The following is a 9,699-nucleotide window of genomic DNA, read 5'->3' on the forward strand; positions in this document are numbered from 1 at the left end:
TCAGATCCTTCCATTTGAATATCTTAATTGACATGGGTGTCTTTTGATGGAAATTTAATCAAAATTTAAGGAAATTTAATGTTCCTATCCCTAATCTTGGAAAATGCATCAAAATTAGGTGATACCAGGCATGAAATGTATTTGGAATCGAGACGAGACGATGGCGGGTTGGAATTTGCATTTTTTTTTTTTTGAGGTAAGGAGGGAGGGAAGGCGTGTGTGGGTGAGGCTCAATGTTTGCTTATTTGTCGGCGGCGAGGAGGAGCGAGGAGACACTAGGGACGGCTAAGAGATAAATCGGGAGGCGTGTGAGAGGCCAGAGGTTATAGCCCTGCCTGATAACCCACCTTGATAACAATGTGTTATTGTCACCACCACCCCAGCACACATTTTCCTTTAACCCACCCGGCCAGACCCTAGTGTAATGATAATGATAATGATAATAATAATAATAATAATAATAACCAATCAAAATTAGTTTATTATTAAGAGTCAAACGTATGAAATAAATTTTATCACATAGAAAATATTTACTTGATGATGTTGCCAATTGTTGTTAGGTTTTTTTTATGGACTAATTTTCATGTTAATTTACTTAGGTATTTACACGTTTAAGAAGCGAGGATATTATGTTACGTGTGTGTGAAGGATTCCTCGTGTAGAGTGACTGGTGGTTTATGATTATTATTATATATTTATATATTATTATTAATTTATTATATAGATGGATATACTAGAGACCTCATTGTGTGCGAGTGTGTGTGTGTGTGTGTGTGTGTGTGTGTGTATGTGTGAGTGTGTGTGTGTGTGTGGGTGTGTGTACAGCAAATTATAGCCTTGCATTACCTGTAAGTTCAGAATTATCTATTTCTGTATTGGACAAATGTTCCTAACACTCAAGGAGTAAAACACAGCGGCAACAAAATCAGGGTTTTATCAGTGAGGCGAGAAAACTAAAGAATTGTGGCCATCGCATTTAGATGCAAATAGCTTTCCATGCATTTACGATCATGTATATACATTTTTAAACATTCTCCTTCGTGTAAATATTTAGTTAAACATGCATGGTGCTCGTTCCTGCCTTTAACCGTTCACGAGTTGGTTCCTGTGCTATGGGTGATGTTTATATTATTATTATTAACGTTCATTTATACATTAAACTCCCTCCCTTCTTCTCCCTCTCTCCTCCTCCTCCCTCTCTCTCTCCTCCCTGTTCCTCCCTCTCTCCCTCCCTCCCTCTCTCCCTGTTCCTCCTCCCTCTACATGCAGGCTAGGGAGGTGTTCCAGTGGCTAATCAATGTGTATTAATAGGTGTCCTGTTGTGACCTTGTGTTGTTTTTTAGTTATTGAGCAACGTTCGTGTCTATGGACTCAGTCATTTGGTCAGTAATCATGTTTTGCCTTCCTTTCACATCACTACACACACACACACACACACACACACACACACACACACACATATATATTTCCGGAACCTTTGGCCGGGTGCCTCTGTCCGGCTCTGCCTCCGGAGGTGTTGTCTCAGGAGCCACATAGTCCCGGCAGTGCTGCTGTCTCAGTTGTCACATCATCGAAAGTTTTGTACCCCCTCTCTCTCTCTCTCTCTCTCTGGTCCCTTCGTTGGACAGGGGAGCCACCATCGTCCTGGATCACCACCTTCTTCTCGTCCTTATAGTAACAGTTGCGGAAATGTGTTCCACCTGTGTCCGTTCTTACGACCAATATGTTTATGAGTATATCGATCCAGTGTGGCTAAGAGATCAGATCCGCCACCTGCATGTCTTAAGGATTCTACAAGATGTGATCAAAATTTAATGCTATAGTTGTTAAATACAGGATGATCTACGATTACCTGTGCTAAAGTGTACTTGGGGTGTACCAGGCGGTGTAGAGTGGCTATGTGACTTTACCTGGAGCTACCGGAGGTCTAATTAGCTATATATTCTTCTTTAAATAGTAAAATATAACCGTCAATGAGTACTAGATATGATCCTGATGTGTGCAGTAAATGTGAATAGGGAAGTACCTGGAGTGTACCTGTGATGTAACGTAATAACTAGAGTGTACCTGGTCCCCCCCATCACCCCCTCCCACACCCCACCCCTCTCCCCCCTCCCTCCCCCTCCCTTACGTCAACACCAGTGAAGTAATGGTTGTTTATTGTCTCATTACTTCCGTCGATAACTACCCCACCCCCTAAACTATCTTCCCCCCACTCCACCACCTTACACTCCCCTACCACCAACCCCTTACACTATCCCCTACTACCACCACCCTTACATCCCTCCACCACCACTATCACCGCCTTACACTCCCTACCACCACCACCTCACCCATTACCCGTAAACAAACTCTTCTATATTTACAAAGTATATAAATCTATCTCGTATATGTAAATAAATAATTCTTTTTTGTGTATAGAAAAGTTTGTATTAAAATGTGTAAACTCGAGACGAACACAAATTGCAGGTTTGAGGTAGATAATGTGTATGAGCGTGTGTCGTATGTATGTATGTATGTATGTATGTATGTATTTGTGGTCGTATGATCTTATAAGTTTTACAAGACAAAAGTGAGTTTGTTGAATATTATGAAATATATAAACATTTTGGAGTGAGGGGGTTTAGTTCACACACACACACACACACACACACACATACACACAGAGATCATGTACACAGGTTTAGATCTGAGTAAGGCCATACACCATCGCCAGTACAGGCAATCCACAGCGTCTGGCTTTCCCTTCCACAATGGCATAGTTATGAAATCTATACCAGACGAACATTCGCTCGTCTTCTACCTGCAGTGACGATCATTTTAAAAGTATGAAAAAAAATAATCAAATTCCTCGTTATGTAAAGATGCGCAAGAATGATTAAAAGACAAAATATATTGTTGTTTAAGCAGAACAAAAAATATTAATAAAATTTCATCTGGTTGTAATCCATATTTGGTGATCACGTATGCTTATCCGTGTTGAACAATAAATCCAGATCTTACAAGAACGTCAACAAGACTTAATCCGGATCATCTGCGCCCGCTCACGAACCAGCCAATCACGAGAGGTATTACCTGTCAGCCTCTCCAATGACCGTATCGCCCCCTACCATTGCGTAGTTTGGCGACCAGTTTTAAACGACCCTCAAACCACACACTTTCAAGTCAAGAGCATACAATTACGGCGCGTATTTCACACAGTGCGCGTTCACACATAGACAACGTAATGCTGATTTATCGACACTTTATTCAGGCATCACCGCCGGGCCGTCGATGCAAGGCGCGAACACTTAGAATAATGGTGGAAAAACTTTAACCAAACCTCAACACATAAATACTATATTACTCACATCACTAACCATAAACTATTTATATACATACATGGAAAATAATAATACCTATACGTTTATGTAACCCGAAAAAAAAATCCACACCCAAGTCCTTATACAACAACTTTCTTTGGTTTCACGGTAAAATTATCGCTTCTATCGTTTATTCTTTTCTGTTATGGATGTATGTTATGCTTGAGGGTCAGAACTCCCACAAGAACATTATTTGTGTGAGGTGGTCTTAATCTGGGTCGTAATTCACTCAGTTTTAACACTTGGAGAAGGGGAGGAAAAGAGGACTCAGACTTATGCCGCCCAGGGGACAGATTTAAAAACGAGAGTCTAGAGGCGCGACGATGGTACTCTATACCTTAGTGGCGTTACTCTGTTGTGTGAAGTAGGAGCTGTTTCGAGCGTTTAGTCACTGTTTCGAGCGTTTAGTCACTGTTACGAGCGTTTAGTCACTGTTACGAGCGTTTAGTCACTGTTACGAGCGTTTAGTCACCGTTTCGAGCGTTTAGTCACTGTTTCGAGCGTTTAGTCACCGTTTCGAGCGTTTAGTCACTGTTTCGTGCACTAGTCATCGTTCGTGCGCTAGTCACCAGTCATATACTAGTTACTAATCGTACACTCGTCACTCCTTCAAACCAGTAAGATCTACTAGTCCTAGCTAATAGCCGTACATGTCCATTAGGTGCTTGTAAGCCCCTAAGTGATATAGTCAGTATCACACACAAGAGTCTTTTAAATAAAGCTAAAAGTCTCTCTCTCTCTCTCTCTCTCAAAGACTAAACGCTATAACAGGGTATGTGTGTGTGTGTGTGTGTGTGTGTGTGTGTGTGTGTGTGTGTGTGTGTGTGTGTGTGGAGAATAAGAACGGATAAGGTACTCGACCCAGGCACCGATGCTAATCTGAAAATCTAACCTAACCTAACCTAACCTAACCTAACCTAACCTAACCTAACCTAACCTAACCCAAACATCTCTCCGGTTGTAACGTTATGTGTAGACTGATAATGCTGAAACTTACAAAGCGTGTGTATATATTAACGTAGCCAATTTATTAATAAGCTCACAATAATAGTCAGGAGGGCGTGATGGAGGACAAAATTGAGTCATCAAGATTTGGCGGGAAATTGGAAGGTGTCAGGTGTGTCAGCCCGTCAGAGTGACCAACTAGGGATTACTAACCTAAAATTAACCCACTAAATACCTCCCTATCACTATAATTCCCCCTATTTCCAGATTTCTATCACTCGAGACAGAAACACAAAATTATCCTCTTTTTAACTATTACCTCTAATAACCATAGATATACTTAAAAAAAGATTAAAAAAATGGAAGAAAAATAATAAGTGTATCGTTAGGTAGCATCGCGGGACCAGGGGCGCTCAATCAGCCTCTCAGCAGGGGCGCCAACATTACCGACATGGTGGGCGGTTCCTGAGGGGTTAATAGAGTCACCTAATTTAGTGTCGGACAGTTTGTAAGCCTGATCTCTACATCTTTAGCACATCAAACACCCTGGGACTAATGGCTCCACACAACAGCGAGAGGAAGAGGAAGGGGAAGGCTAGTGGATGTGTTTAGTGGAGAAGGAAGAGGAGGAGTAGGGAAGAGAGGGCTAGATGAGGTGTTTGGAGGAGGAGAGGGAGAGAGAACTAGTGGAGGAGGAAGAAGAGGAGAGGAGGTGGAGAGAGAAGGCTAGTGGATGTGTTTGGAGGAGGAAGAGGAGGAGGGAAGACAGGACTAGAGGTGCAAGGAGGAGGAAGAGGAGGGGGGAGGGAAGACAGGACTAGAGGTGCAAGGAGGAGGGGAGGAGGAGGAGGAGGAAGGATGAAGGCACCTAGCGGGTCAAATAAAGATACACTCCAGTCAAGCACGAGTACCACAGAACACGGTAAGTGGAGGTGTGAAAGAACTACTTTATATATATATATATATATATGTGTGTGTGTGTGTGTGTGTGTGTGTGTGTGTGTGTGTGTGTGTATGTGTGTGTGTGTGTGTGTGTGTGTGTGTGTGTGGGAGGGAGGAGTGAGTGTGTGTGTGTGTGTGTGTGTGTGTGTGAGTGTGTGTGTGTGTGTGTGTGTGTGTGAGTGAGTGAGTGAGTGTGTGTGTGTGAGTGTGTGTGTGTGTGTGTGTGTGTGTGTGTGTGTGTGTGTGTGTGTGTGTGTGTGTGTGTGTGTGTGAGTGAGTGAGGAGTGTGTGTGTGTGAGTGTGTGTGTGTGTGTGTGTGTGTGAGTGTGTGTGAGTGTGAGTGTGTGTGTGTGTGTGTGTGTGTGTATGTGTGTGTGTGTGTGTGTGTGTGTGTGTGTGTGTGAGTGTGTGTGTGTGTGTGAGGGAGGTGTGTGTGTGTGTGTGTGTGTGTGTGTGTGTGTGTGTGTGTGTGTGTGTGTGTGTGTGTGTGTGTGTGTGAGTGTGTGTGTGTGTGTGTGTGTGTGAGTGTGTGTGTGTGTGTGTGTGTGTGTGTGTGAGTGTGTGTGTGTGTGTGTGTGAGTGTGTGTGTGTGTGTGTGTGTGTGTGTGTGTGTGTATGTGTGTGTGTGTGTGTGTGTGTGTGTGTGTGTGTGTGTGAGTGTGTGTGAGTGTGTGTGTGTGTGTGTGTGTGTGTGTGTGATACACTATAACTCTACGGGCTGGCAATGTCTCGTTTCAATGCACCGACGCTGAACGACTCCAGACACACATGACCAGGTGTGTGTATACTCTGTACATGTGTATATGTGTATGTTTACATGTATTTGCATGGGTAATAAGGTATATCTAAATATCCCTGTATGTATAAGTATGTATGGATGAACGGCTGTTTGTGTAATATGAAAATACAAACATTAAATCACATACATTCATACAGTAATACATAAGATACATAGAAATAGGGTAAAACTGTATTGGTTAAACCATCGTCCTCAAAGGGTTAAACCATCGTCCTCAAAGGGTTAAACCATCGTCCTCAGAGGGTTAAAACCATCGTCCTCAAAGGGTTAAACCATCGTCTTCAAAGGGTTAAACCATCGTCTTCAAAGGGTTAAATCATCGTCTTCAAAGGGTTAAACCATCGTCCTCAGAGGGTTAAAACCATCGTCCTCAAAGGGTTAAACCATCGTTCTCCATGTTAAACCTATCGTCCTCAGAGGGTTAAACCATCGTCCTCAGAGGGTTAAACATCGTCCAGAGGGTTAAAACCATCGTCCTCAAAGGGTTAAACCATCGTCCTCAAAGGGTTAAACCATCGTCCTCAAAGGGTTAAATTAGGGTCACCAAGGATCGTTAGTGCCCTGTGTTAAACTGGAAGTCATGCCCCCACCCCCCCAAAAAAAACTCACTAGCAAAAACCCTCCCCAAAAATACTATCAGTCAGGTCAGGTGAGGCGGGAATGAAGCTGAGGTGAAATGAGAACCCAAATTAATACACCTGGGTAACACGCAGTCCCCCACCTGCTGTTAGAAAGGTGGACGAGATGTTCATATTCTCTCCGAGTTCATTTCTACCAGTGTTGTAGCTACCCTCCGTCCCTCACCTCCTAGCCCCCTCCTCCTACCCTCCCTCTTCCTCCTCACTGCCCCTCGCCTCCTCCTACCCTCCCTCTTCCTCCTCACTGCCCCTCGCCTCCTCCTCCTCCTCCTCCTACCCTGCTCTTCCCCCCGTGACTAATGTTCCACTTTATCTGTTGTCTCTGCTTAATTGCCTCTTGTTTTCTCTTTTTTTCCGCTTCGTTCAGTGTCCCTCTCCCACAGCGTTATTATTATTGTGTTCTTGTTTCTCTTTCGCTCTCTCTCTCTCTCTCTCTCTCTCTCTCTCTCTCTCTCTCTCTTGGCTCGGGCGCCGCAGCTGCTGAGTTATGAGGTGACGGTAGAGATGCGCAACACATATTCTACTCGCTCGTAAACAAAGCAGAAACAGCAGCTCGCGAAAAGGGCCACAGAGAGCGATACTTGAGGTGGGTAGTGGTGCTGGTAGTAGTGGGAAAGAAAAGAAAAAGAGCCCAAAATGGAAACCCAGATTTAATTTTCCACTCCCATTTTCCATGACAAATGACCACCATCTCACCATTGACTCACCACCAGGCCTGCGCTGCCAGACATCGCCATCTTCACCTTTTTTCCCGCCATTTAATTGTCGTGTTCCATCTTTTCCATTCGTTCTAGCGTCTCCGTGAAGGTATAGACAATAAGAAAATGTAAATAAACGTAAGAAAACGGAAGGAAATGGAGGGGTAACTTGTGTAAACGCTGGGAGGCGGAGGCTTGGGAGGTGATGAAGGAGGTGTCGCAACCATGTTTCCATTTCCCGCCGTCGATAGCCTTAGTTACCGTGCAGGCGAGTCCAGGGAGGGCGGGAGGGAGGGAGGGAGGTGAGGGTAGGGAGAAGGAGGGACGGAGAGGGTGAGGTGAGGGTAGAGAGAGGGAAGGAGGGAGAGCGTGAGGTGAGGGGAGGGAGAGGTGAGGGTAGGCAGGAGGTGAAAGAGGGGAGAGGGGTGAGGTGAGGGTAAGGGAGAGAGAGGAGGGAGAGGTTGAAGAGGGTGAGGAGGGAGTGAGGGAGAGTTGAAGGAGGGTAAGGGAGAGGGGAGAGGGAGAGGTTGGCGGGAGGGTAAGGAGAGGAGGAGGGGAGAGGTTGAAGTGAGGGGTGGGAGGGGAGAGGGGGAGGAGGGAAAGAGGAAGGAAGGAGAGGGGAGGAGGGAGAGGTTGAAGTGAGGGTAAGGAGAGGGGAGGAGGGAGAGGTTGAAGTGAGGGTGAGGAGAGGGGAGGAGGGAGAGGTTGAAGTGAGGGTAAGGAGAGGGGAGGAGGGAGAGGTTGAAGTGAGGGTAAGGAGAGGGGAGGAGGGAGAGGTTGAAGTGAGAGTAAGGAGAGGGGAGGAGGGAGAGGTTGAAGTGAGGGGTAGGGAGAGGGGAGGAGGGAGAGGTTGAAGTGAGGGTAAGGAGAGGGGAGGAGGGAGAGGTTGAAGTGAGGGTGAGGAGAGGGGAGGAGGGAGAGGTTGAAGTGAGGGTAAGGAGAGGGGAGGAGGGAGAGGTTGAAGTGAGGGTAAGGAGAGGGGAGGAGGGAGAGGTTGAAGTGAGAGTAAGGAGAGGGGAGGAGGGAGAGGTTGAAGTGAGGGTATAGGTAGGAGTGAAAGGGTAAGAAAGAGAGAGGGAGGAAGACAATATACATATATATTAATCCTGTATAATTAAAACATACACCTTTAGTTTAGTCTTCTCACTAGGGAATAAAACGAGAGAGAGAGAGAGAGAGAGAGAGAGAGAGAGAGAGTAAAGAAGAAAACCCATCGTTACATATGACGAAGAAGGAGGAGAAGAAGGGACAGAATCAGAATAAACACTCACGTTAAGAATAAAGAAGAAGAAATTAATGAAACAATAACCAAAGAAGAAATCTATCTTTTGTTGACACTCACCACCGACAGACCTTCACACCTGGACACAACAAAACACCTGACTCTCTACTCAAACACCTGACTCTCTACTCAAACACCTGACTCTCTACTCTTAAGTATTCAACAACACCAAACTGATTAATAGAGATTAACTCCTTCGTTGATCATCATCCTCAAGGGATTATCTCGCCTCTCACCTGTAGTGTAGAGGAGGTGTAGATAATATCCCTGAATCCCTGCAGTGAGGAGGAGGAAGGAAGGAAGGAAGGAAGGAAGGAAGGTCAGAGCATGAATAAATCCCGGGGAGGAGAAGGAGGAGGAAGGGGTAGGAGGAGGAGGAGGAGGAGAAGGTAGGGGTAGGAGAGTAAGGGTAAGGAGGAGGAGGAGGAGGAAGGGGTCGTGGCTCCCCCCTGACAGGCCAGGCACGGAACTCTTCACTCTGTTACCTAAAGTGAAACCCAATGGATAACCTCCTCCAGCGTCTTGACACCAACGCCTCCTAAACCGTCCTCCCAATACTACCCGGCAGTGGCTTCGGATTCGTCCCCGTGTCTTTAATTTCACTTTATTTACGTCGTGGCTGCAGAGTCCTGTGAGAGAAGGAGTTATCTAAAGGTGTGTGTTTATTTTATCGGTGTTGGTGACTGAGGGCGTGGGAGAGGGCCGGATAAGAGGGAGGAAGTCATGGCCGGGTGCAACGGGGTACGTTGGCCACCCGCTAGAGGTTCACACAGGCGTCCGCAAACTATGAGGGAGTGAGGGGAAACACGAGAAGTTTTTGACCCCTCTTCCTTCCCTCTCCTCCTCCTTCTTCTTCTCTAGCTACAGTTAAGATATCTTCTCTCCCCCACCCCTTTCCACCGTAGGTTAGGTCAAATTTATACCTACAAACTTTATATTTACAAAACAATTAATACCAAAATCACTGATACTTTCTGACCTGGTGATATTTTCAGTTCATTAACGAGTGGATACAACGCTCACTATCTCTCCT

Source organism: Homarus americanus, unplaced genomic scaffold (genome assembly GCF_018991925.1).
Source record: "Homarus americanus isolate GMGI-L3 unplaced genomic scaffold, GMGI_Hamer_2.0 scaffold1024, whole genome shotgun sequence".
Taxonomy (NCBI): Eukaryota; Metazoa; Arthropoda; class Malacostraca; order Decapoda; family Nephropidae; genus Homarus; species Homarus americanus.